Genomic DNA, 10,434 nt, shown 5'->3' on the forward strand with positions numbered 1-10,434 from the left:
CTTAAATATAAATGATTTGAAGTTTGCATTTTATCGATAATTACTTACAATTACAATATATTTTTACTATATTTTATAATTAAAATTAGTGTTACAACTCAATGAAAATTTTGGTGATACAAGGAATTCTAATTTTAATACAGTTTCTATTCTTATAATATTAAGTAGAATATTGTTTCCAGCCAAGGTTTTTTTAAGCGAAATTTATTATTCAAATATTGGAATTTTATTAACTCTTGTATAAATTTGCATGTACATACATAACAACATATTAAAAAACCCCTGAGAAAAAAACAGATTTTTGGAATTTTCCTGATTGATTTTTCAGGATAATGCTAATATCAAAAAAATGAATGTTGTCAACACATAACCGACTGCAAAATGTATTGTCTTGTTTAAGAAGAATGTTTAATAAGCTTAATTTTAAAGACCCTCGTAAAGTTTAAGTTAACATAAATACTTAGAAAAATGTGAATTTGGTTATTAAAAAAGTTTCACTTTATGCCATTCGAATTCCCTGAGAGATTCATCACTTACTTCTGGTAGCAAATAACCTTCTAATGTTAAATTTCAACACATTTCGTCAACTAGTTCTTTAGATATACTAAAAAACATAAATGAGAGATTAAGTTCGTTTTCGAAATCCCTATATTACCAAACCTTTTACAATTCAATTATTTTAACATCCTGAGTTGAAATATTTAATTTCAAGTAAGTCGATTAATTATTTTTCTTTATGTATGTACAAAAATATAAATATATATACGGAACAATAAATTGTTCCGTAGTAAAATGTTAAGTTGCTGGCGCCTGATTTTTGATCAAAATTAATTTTTTTTAGCAATTTCCATGAACTATAAAAAAAAACACAAAAATTCTTCACAAAATTTTAATATTTTCATATTCTAAATGATACAGAAAATCGTTCAACAAAAAATCATACTCGTATCATATTCATAACAGAATTTCACACATTATACCCCTTGAGGAATTGAAAAACAATGAAATTAAGGTTCTTCTGATTTCTTCTTGCAAAATTCTTAAACAGTGTAACAAAAAATACATGTGTTATAAACCGTGTGTTCGTATTAATAAAATATGGAATAAAATATTAATGCAAACCGACTCAATTTCGACATTTGTTTCTTGCAAGATTGCACACAAGAAAAAGAATTTATAAATTTAATTAAATGTTAATTAATAATTCTAAAATATTTGAAATGTATTAAACATTTTTTATAACCCAACCTATCTTTGTTTTTGAGTAAAATGTATGCCACATCATTAACATTGCCTAATAAACTAAGAAAAACTGAATATGCATTGAATTCTCTTCAAAAGTAAAAGCTACAAATTTCTAATTCTCAATGGACTATAAAACACGCTGCATGTACTTTATTCCCCTAGAATTTTGCTTTTGTTAATACTATTAGCTCTTGTTCAAAAAACAAAATATTCTACATTGTGTTTGTGTTGCTTCCGAAATGAGTTCACGTATTTGTATTCAAAATAACGGGTCTTTTCTTATATTCATTTCTATAATAGTTCTAACTTGTAGCACGTTCGAAAATTCAAGCTACATACACTGAAAATATAGATCGTTCAGAAAGTACTGGCTGTAATAAAGTGCGTTCGGTAATTCAATCTTTAGTAAAGAAATGACAGAAATGTAGCGCACACCTCTAGTTTAAATTTTGTCGCTGCCTTATGAATGGCAGATTTAGATTTTGAAGGGTTATTAAACTAAGTTTTCTTTAAGTCTTTAAATCTTGTTAAAATTTCCTTGTTTTGCAGCGAATTGGAAGGCGAAAAGTATTGGGATGCAATTTCATAAGCAGTGTCATTTCTGTTATTTTCGAACGACCGATTATTTAGAAGTTTTAGAATTTGCAGACTTGAATAAAGAAAAGCCCCAAACATTTACCACAAGCTATGAACTTCTACAGTTTGACAGAAACTTTTAATCATTTACTTTTTTCTAAGCAAAACCTTTTGTTCATGTGTTACCGAATTACTCCAAATTTCTACTGACTGGATCTAAGAGACTGTATTAAAAATGTGTGTAAAATTGAAAAAGGCATTTATTCAATTAATAATACTTGTTGCCCAAAAAATTTTTTTTAATTCCTTCACGTTTAATGGAAGGTAATGTACAAAGTTTTTATGTACAATCTAAAAAAAGAAAGCTTACTTTCAATTTATTTATGGTAATTTTCTATATTATTTTACAAAGTTTTATTTAATGCATTGAAAAATTCAAAGCAGAAACTTTGGCTGATAAATTTTTAAGAAAAGGTGTCCAAAACTAAACAGCAATTCGTGAATAATTCGAAAAACTCTTAAAAAAATTCTTTAATTTGATATCTAAAAAAAATTTACTCAAAAATGAAAAACTAAATTGCTTTATAAATTGGTTATTATTTAAACTCAATTAATGCATAAAATACTTGGACACTTAAAATTTAAATATTCGCACATTAAACACTTTAGACTATTATTCTTTCTCTAAAAATATTAGTTTAATTGTTTTGAAAAAGAATTTGCATAACGTATAAAATTAGTAGTTCGGCTTACATTCAACCGAATTACAAATAATATTAGTATGTTTCTCTACTACTTTTATTCAATTAAAATAAAAATAAAGTTGGTCAATCCAATGGTTTGTATTGTAGCACTTTTCTCTTCAATAATTAGTGAAAATACTGCTTTTAAATACAATTAATGCTATGTACACCTACCACAGTATTAAAAATATTTTCATTTATATACGAAACTATTTTGTAGTATTGCATATATTTGGGGTGAACGATTTATGCAGTGTTTTTGCTTGTTATTAATTTAAAGAGGGCTTAACATAATGCTCGATTTTAAGGGTTAATTGTGTGAGCTAAAAAAAATAATTATATTTTTTAATGTTACGGAACTTACCGTTAGCTTTTTGCGTTTATAGAAATTTGAAAAAGCTTGCGGTTTCGGAAATATAAAGCGTCAAAAATTCAAATTTTACAAATTTTTAGAGGCGATGAGTTGCGAGGGGATGGAGCTGGAAAAAAATTTTCTTCTAACGAAATAAACTATTTATTTATATCTAAAAGCTACTAAAATATCAGGCTACTACAAACTGGGGTCCAGAAAAAAAAACGACATCAAAATTTTGGTAAGAATAGATTTTAGATAACGGTAAATTTGAACGGTCATTTTGTTTTTTTAAAGATTAACTATAGTATTCCACGATAGGAGAAGCAAGCCCCTGGCTTTTGGCTAAAAATGTTTATGGTTTCATTGCAACAAATAGTTAAAAAAGGCCATTTTTTAGGGTTTTGGGGGTATAACTTTTAGAGGGGAGGAGATAGGTAAAAATTTTGTTCTACGGAAATAAGTTTCTAGTAAAGATGTATGTACATATTAAATTTCAGCTTTCTATCTTCAAGGGTTTAGAAGTTTTGAAAACAAAAAGGTGTCCACGGACGGACAGAGTAAAACTAATAAGCACTTTTTTTCAAAAAATTTTTGGAAAAGTGCTAATTAGTCCCAAATTTTTAAAAAGTACTATATTTACGATTGTCAAAATGATTTTAAGCATGAATACTTAATTGAATATTCTTGTAGAGTTGGAATAAATTAACTGGGGATTCGTATACAAAAAACATAATTTCTCATTATCATTGGATTCTCTTCTTATAGAATAACGAATTGAAAATATTTCCTACCATAATTCTTTACTAATGACGTGTATAACAGCTTACGAAATTATTAACGTAAAACTTCATCTGTTATTTTTACAATGTTTTAAACCATAAAATCTACAAGGAATTGTAAATGTCAAAATGTTATTTTTTTGTGTAAGAGTGTAAGTAATAAATCACTAATACTAAGATGAATTTTCTTTTTTAAAATTTTTATAACAGTTGTTAAAATACATATGTATATACTTTTGATTTTGTTTCCTCAAGAGATATTTGGAATAAGTTTCATAACAAATTTTTATATTACTATTGCAATTATATTATAAATATTCAAGGTCCCCTAGACTCAGTGATGCTTGCACGCATTGGTTAAAGAACGGATTCAGACAAACAAAAAATAATAAAAAGTATTTTTAATTTTTTACCCTCCTCTCATTATTATGCTTACATGTTGGGTTTTTTAAGAATCTTACATAATAGGAAATTTTATAACCGATTAAATTAATAAACTCATTTTAACATTCAGTGGTAATGGAAATTACAAATTTTAAACCTATTGGTTTTCAGACTGAATTATTTTAGACATTAAAAATTTGAAGTCAAATAGAATGAAACAAGTAAAAAGTTTCCGTCGGTATAAACCGATTGAATTATATCCTGCACTTTTCGTTGTTGTATAGCAATTACTCAAACCTGTAAAACCATTCTATAGAAATTTCACTGATATGTCTGATTTATAACTGGACACACAACTGCCAAGTTTCATGAATCCGACTTTATTTTTCCAAATATTTAAACTTTTGGACTTGTATGGGAGCTACTCGTAGCTGTAGAGCAATTCAACCAAAACTTCAGAAATATATCTGACCTATAACTCGACACACAGCTGCCAAGTTTCATGAATCTGACTTTATTATTTTTCCAAATATTTAAAATAAGCTTTTGGAGTTGTACGGCAAGTACCCGAACCTGTCAAGCAATTCCATCAAAACTTCAGAAATATATCTGGCCTATAACTCAACACACAACTGTCAAGTTTCATGTATCTGACAATATTATTTTTCCAAATATTTAAAATTAGCTTCTGGAGTTATATGGCAGGTACCCGAACCTATCAAGCAATTCCTCTAAAACTTCAGAAATATATTTGACCCATAATTAGACACATGGCTGCCAAGTTTCTGAATCTGACTTTATTATTTTTCCGAATATAAAAAATTTGCTGTTGGAGTTGTATGGCAGCCACCCGAACCGGTGCAGCTATCCCATTATAATTTTTAGAGCATGTATAGAATATAATTGGACACATGTATACAATAGCTTTTTGAAATATTTAAAATAAACTCTTTGAGTTGTATGGCAGCCGTCCGAACCCGTTATCCGAATTAGTCCAGTTACAATGGGGTTCGTCCTTGGCACAAAAGAAAAAACTTGTAAAAGTTTGGTGTCGATTACATTATTCGTTTTTGAGTTATCGTGCGATCGTACGGACGGACGGACGGACGGACGGACAGACGGACATGTCTAAATCGACGCAGAATTTTACGCTGAGCAAATATATATATTATATATGTCCATACCGCAGATGACTCCTTCAAGTAGTTACAAACTCCATACCAAAGTTAATATACCCTTCACGAAGTGCAGTGACGCATTTAAATCATTGACGCGTTTAAAATAAAAACAGAATTATTTTCGTTTATCCGGATCCATACTTTTACCTTGCACTTTACAGGAGCATCATCGCCTGTGGTACACTTTGTAAATTTGGTAAAACTATATGGAAAACGATGTTTAGTAAAATTAAAATTAAGTTGGTAAAAGCATTTTGAATTTAAATTATATAATACATCTGGTACTTATTTTCATATCAGTACATTAAATTAAATGGATACAATTACATTAAATGGATGTAATTATGTAAATCTCAAATGAGTTACAGCAAATGCATATCATATTTTTCATCCTATATTCCTTGATGCTTAATGGAAAATTATCAAATTTAAATATAAGACCTATGTGCATTACAAGGCTTGCAAGTAATTTAGTTTTAAGAATTCTGATGACGTTTTAGTGAGAACCAGATATTTTTCTGACATTTATTATTCCTTCATAAAAAATGTTATCACCTTTTTAATTAAAAAGTTTAATTTAATTGAACATCTTTTCATGGTGTCACCAAGGTATGATTAAATTACTTTACTATAGTATGTCAAACAAATAAAACCATAGCTTTTAAGTGTCATAAACGATGTGTATTATTAAGTCACCTCACCTGCAATATCAATTCTAAGAAAGCAAAAAGTGTATTAGATTTGTATTGAACTCTTATAGCAATGACAAATTCGTATTGTTCAGAAGTCTTTCAAGAAATTTTACTTCTTTAAATAAAAATTCTAAAATTGATTCTGAATACGGAAATTGTTTAATTAGTAAGATTCTTGTGTAGTCTAAGATTTGTTTTAATTTGTTGTTTTTGTCTTCGCAATATTTAAAGATATTTGTATTATTTAGCACATACTGACCGTGATCACACTACTACAGGAACATTAAGCGAATTTCTTGAACTGATTGAGTTATATTGTAAGTCGATTTAATAATTTCAATTTATTTTTTCAAAATAACTTTTGGTAATACATTACTCTTGCCATAGATCTAAACCTTATTGTAATTTTTCTATGGTCACTACTTTTTCTGTCCAAAATACTGTATTCCTTCACAAATTTATAACAATAATCAATATATATTTCTAAATTATGCAAAAAGATTAAAATAAAAAAAGATATTTAATATTTTAATGCCAACAATTTTTATATTAAATTCAGGCAAATATGCATACACATGTATCTGAGCGAAAGACGGAAAATTATGATTGATAAGGATAAAATTCCAATGAATTGAGTACAACTGCAATAACTGAATAGAAATAATAAAAATTTAAAAAGTGCTTTGAGCAGGATATCAGAAAATCCTTGTTATTAACTCAAATTGAAATGTTCGATCAAATGAAGTAGGTGCTAAATTAAAAGAAACATTTTTTTTTTAAAGCAAAAGCCAACCACATCCTTCTTTTAAAATATTTAAAAAATTTTTAATGGAAACTTTGGTTTTTCTCAATTTTTTCTCGCGTAAGTTTGTTTTTAATATTTTGTAATTTTGGTGATTCTTATTTTTTCTTATTTTTCTTGTTTTTAATGATGATTTGAAATTTTCCATTAGTAACGGAATTTTATGAAAGAAAAGTGTACAAAACGTTTGCAAAAAGAAGTTTTTTAAAACATTTCAAATGAACTTGTTCGGAAATTATATATTCTTATGCACTTATGTAGCTTTCCAGATCACCTTCTACCTCTAAATAAATTTTTACCTCTCCAAGTCAAATTTTCCCGAAAATATAGAAGATATTTTGAAAAAACAGTGTCCATATAAGGCTTATTTCATATTTTGCATTATATTGGACACTGTTTTCTGCTTTTGCATATTATTCATACATATATCGCAACCCATAGTTGGAATAGCCAAATGAGAGCACGAAAATCGAGAAAAAAATTTGTTTTATAATTAATAAAAAATTTAGTAATAAATTAATAAAAAATTTAACGTGAGAAATTAAATATTTTCTTTATGTCGACCAATTCTATATCGAGACGATCTACTCGCTATCAAAATGTATTTTAGCAAAGTACCAAAATGATTACTTTTAGCATAATTTGGAGCAATACAAACAGCTTGACGTTCTGCTTAACAACAACAAAGAAAATAAGGTATTTGAAGAGAAAAGAAATACGTCCTATATTTCAAATATTGTTCAATTTTTGTGTTAAATCCGAATTTGGAAGCCATACTTAGATTAACTGCAAATTTAGAATCAGATTGATAAAATTATTAATATTTCTGTTGCAATTCTAACATAGCAATTTTTGTATATTGACTTTACATTTAAATTGTTATTTTTTTTTTTGTTATTATAAAAAATTCGAATTATGTAAGAAGGACCGATTTTGTACAATTTTAAAAGAATACTTTTTCTAATAACGTATTGCATTACACGTTTTTAATACAACAAAAATAAAATATTTTCGCCTAGCAATGAAGTGAAAGCAAAAATTTATTAAAAAAAAAAAATAAAAGAAAAATATGCCTAAAGAACAATTTTTTGCTTCTATTTTATTTTTTAACGATAAAACAGCGAAAAGGATTCTTTTCTTTATAAACATAAATCAAATTAAACATAGCAACCGGGATCAAATTCGTATATCCGATTACGATAATAATTTATTTAAGGTCTTAAGTTTCTACCACCGTAAATTCACTTTTCTGTATGTACAATCATAAAATCTTTGTATAAAATCTAAAAATATATTATAATTTCACATTTCATAAAGCATTTCTGACATATTTCGAAAAATGGTAACTTTAAGAGGGGAGTAAAATAAAATACGAGTAAGATGGAATTACAGAAAAATAGTTTTAAATACAACGTAATGTTATGCTAAAAGAATTTTAAATTTTCAAAAGCATTCGCTACTAGAAAACTCAGTCCTAATTCACAATAAGTTGCTCTTATTAAATTTTAAGAATTAAAGTATTTACTGGAAAAATTTAAGAATCTAGTTTTAAATGAAGTTTTAGTCTTCCGTTTCCGTTTAAATTTTGTAATTAACAATGCCTTTTTTTGTTTGGTTTTCTAATTATCATCATCTATTATTAACATGTTCAGTGGTTAAGTTCAAACCAGATTTAGAAAACAAAATAGTTACAAATTTATCCAATCTTTCCTTTTTTCCAAATGCAAGGATACTGACTACTAAATTGCAAAAATCTTTAATTTATTAAAAAAAAATTGATTTGAGAAAAACATTCAACGTAACGCAACAAAAGCTTATCACGCACCACATAAAATAAGATAGGTTATGTGATGGCACCTACTTTCACATGTAAAATTTTTGGGCCAAATGCACTACCCCGTATAAAGCATATATAAACCATTTTTAGAAAGTTGCATGTCTATAATTAAAAATTTGCTAAATTTTTTAAAAAATTTTTACCTTCCCTAGTATATGTATTGTGACCTTGTTGCGATAATGTACATATGTATTTACATATGTATGTATGTATGTTTGCAATTTGATGTGCCCACAATATAAGGTTCAATGATTTTTCAAAATTATCAATTTGTTCGCAGCTATTTAAATATTATCAACATTTGCCTCAACTATATTTCAATTTCCAAGCAAGTTTCTGCTTCTTCTCTACGTTGTCAAGTTTTTCTTCAAAATTGAGTTTATGTAATTTAAAACTTTCAAAACGTCTTTATGAACTTAAAATAATTATAAGTGTACGAGCGTTTCACTTCACTATTAAAATAATTCGGAATTCTGTTGCAATGTCGAATTGCTTTCTTAGTTTTGCACAATTACATGTTGTTATTGAATTCAGTTACTTGAAAATAATCTCAACAAATAATTTTTTTCATCCATTTTGTTATTAATTTTATAATACTAATTTAGTTCTAGTTCTTTCTATATTTTTCTATTCAAAATGTTACTGTTATTGAAAGAACAAATTTTTGATTTGTAATATTTATTCTGATTTGAATTGATAGCAATTATTAAATAATTCATAAATTAAGTTTAGAATTAATGTAGTAGAGAGATTTGTGTCAGGAATGAATTGGTTATGAACTTATATAGTTAGATTTTTAGAATAGCAGTATGACCGCAAAACTGACTATTGGCTGGTCAATTTTTAGTCTGGACTGGTCTTGATCTTTGAAAATTTTTTAATTTTTTGTTTGTGTACGAAAATATAAGCCCTAAGTTCAAATCCAAATTTTATCATTTTTAAAACAAAAATTTTTTTTTGTTTTTGAATTTTTTTTTACTTAAAAAATTTCAAAATAATTAAGAATTCAAAAATTTTGATTAAAATAATTGAGAATTTTTTAATTAAATCAGTAATTTTAATTAAAGTAATTTGATCTAGGGATTTAAAAGCATAGGAATGAAAAATTTCAAGGCATAACCGGCATGAATTATTGTCGTTTGGAAAATAATAATTACGTTTGGAAATACTTGCTTTCGTTGTATGCATTCCTAAATGCAAGAAGGTGCATGCAAAGAATGTTTGTTGTGCTTTCATTTTAAACGGAAGGAAAAGGAAAAACATATTATAATAAAGAAAATGATTGCGACTTGGACACCGAAATCAATAGCGAAAACAATCGTAATAGGTTTCCTGAAATAATAAGAAATGATATTGTGATTTCAATGCACTTAAACTCACAATACGACTGTTAAAATTAAAATGAAGAACTTTAAAGTATAAACATCTTAAAACTGGAATTTAATGTAAAGTATATTTACAATTTTTAAACGATTTAAAGTTGGTGATACTTAAGAGTCTCGTAATTCGTAGGAGTTAATTTACATTTGAACCGCCTATTTTGCGAAACCGTTTTGCGAAAGTTTTCAGAATTTGTGTTGTAATTACTTGTAATAAAGGGACTGGTTATGGTTATCATCGGTATTGGGTTTGTGCTGAACTGTCAGAGATTCTACTACTGGTAACTTCTTCGTGCTGCCTTCAATATATTCTTATTCCTTCAATATAATTTTATTGCATTCGAGCTTAATTCCAAAACGAACTACATGCAGATTGCTTTTTAAAATTTATGAAGTTCTACAAATATATACAAGCGTTACTTTTGTTTTGTAGTAAGAATATATGTTTATTGCATGCAATAGAT

This window comes from Condylostylus longicornis, unplaced genomic scaffold (assembly GCF_029603195.1).
Source record: "Condylostylus longicornis isolate FDR11 unplaced genomic scaffold, ASM2960319v2 ptg000004l, whole genome shotgun sequence".
Classification (NCBI taxonomy): domain Eukaryota; kingdom Metazoa; phylum Arthropoda; class Insecta; order Diptera; family Dolichopodidae; genus Condylostylus; species Condylostylus longicornis.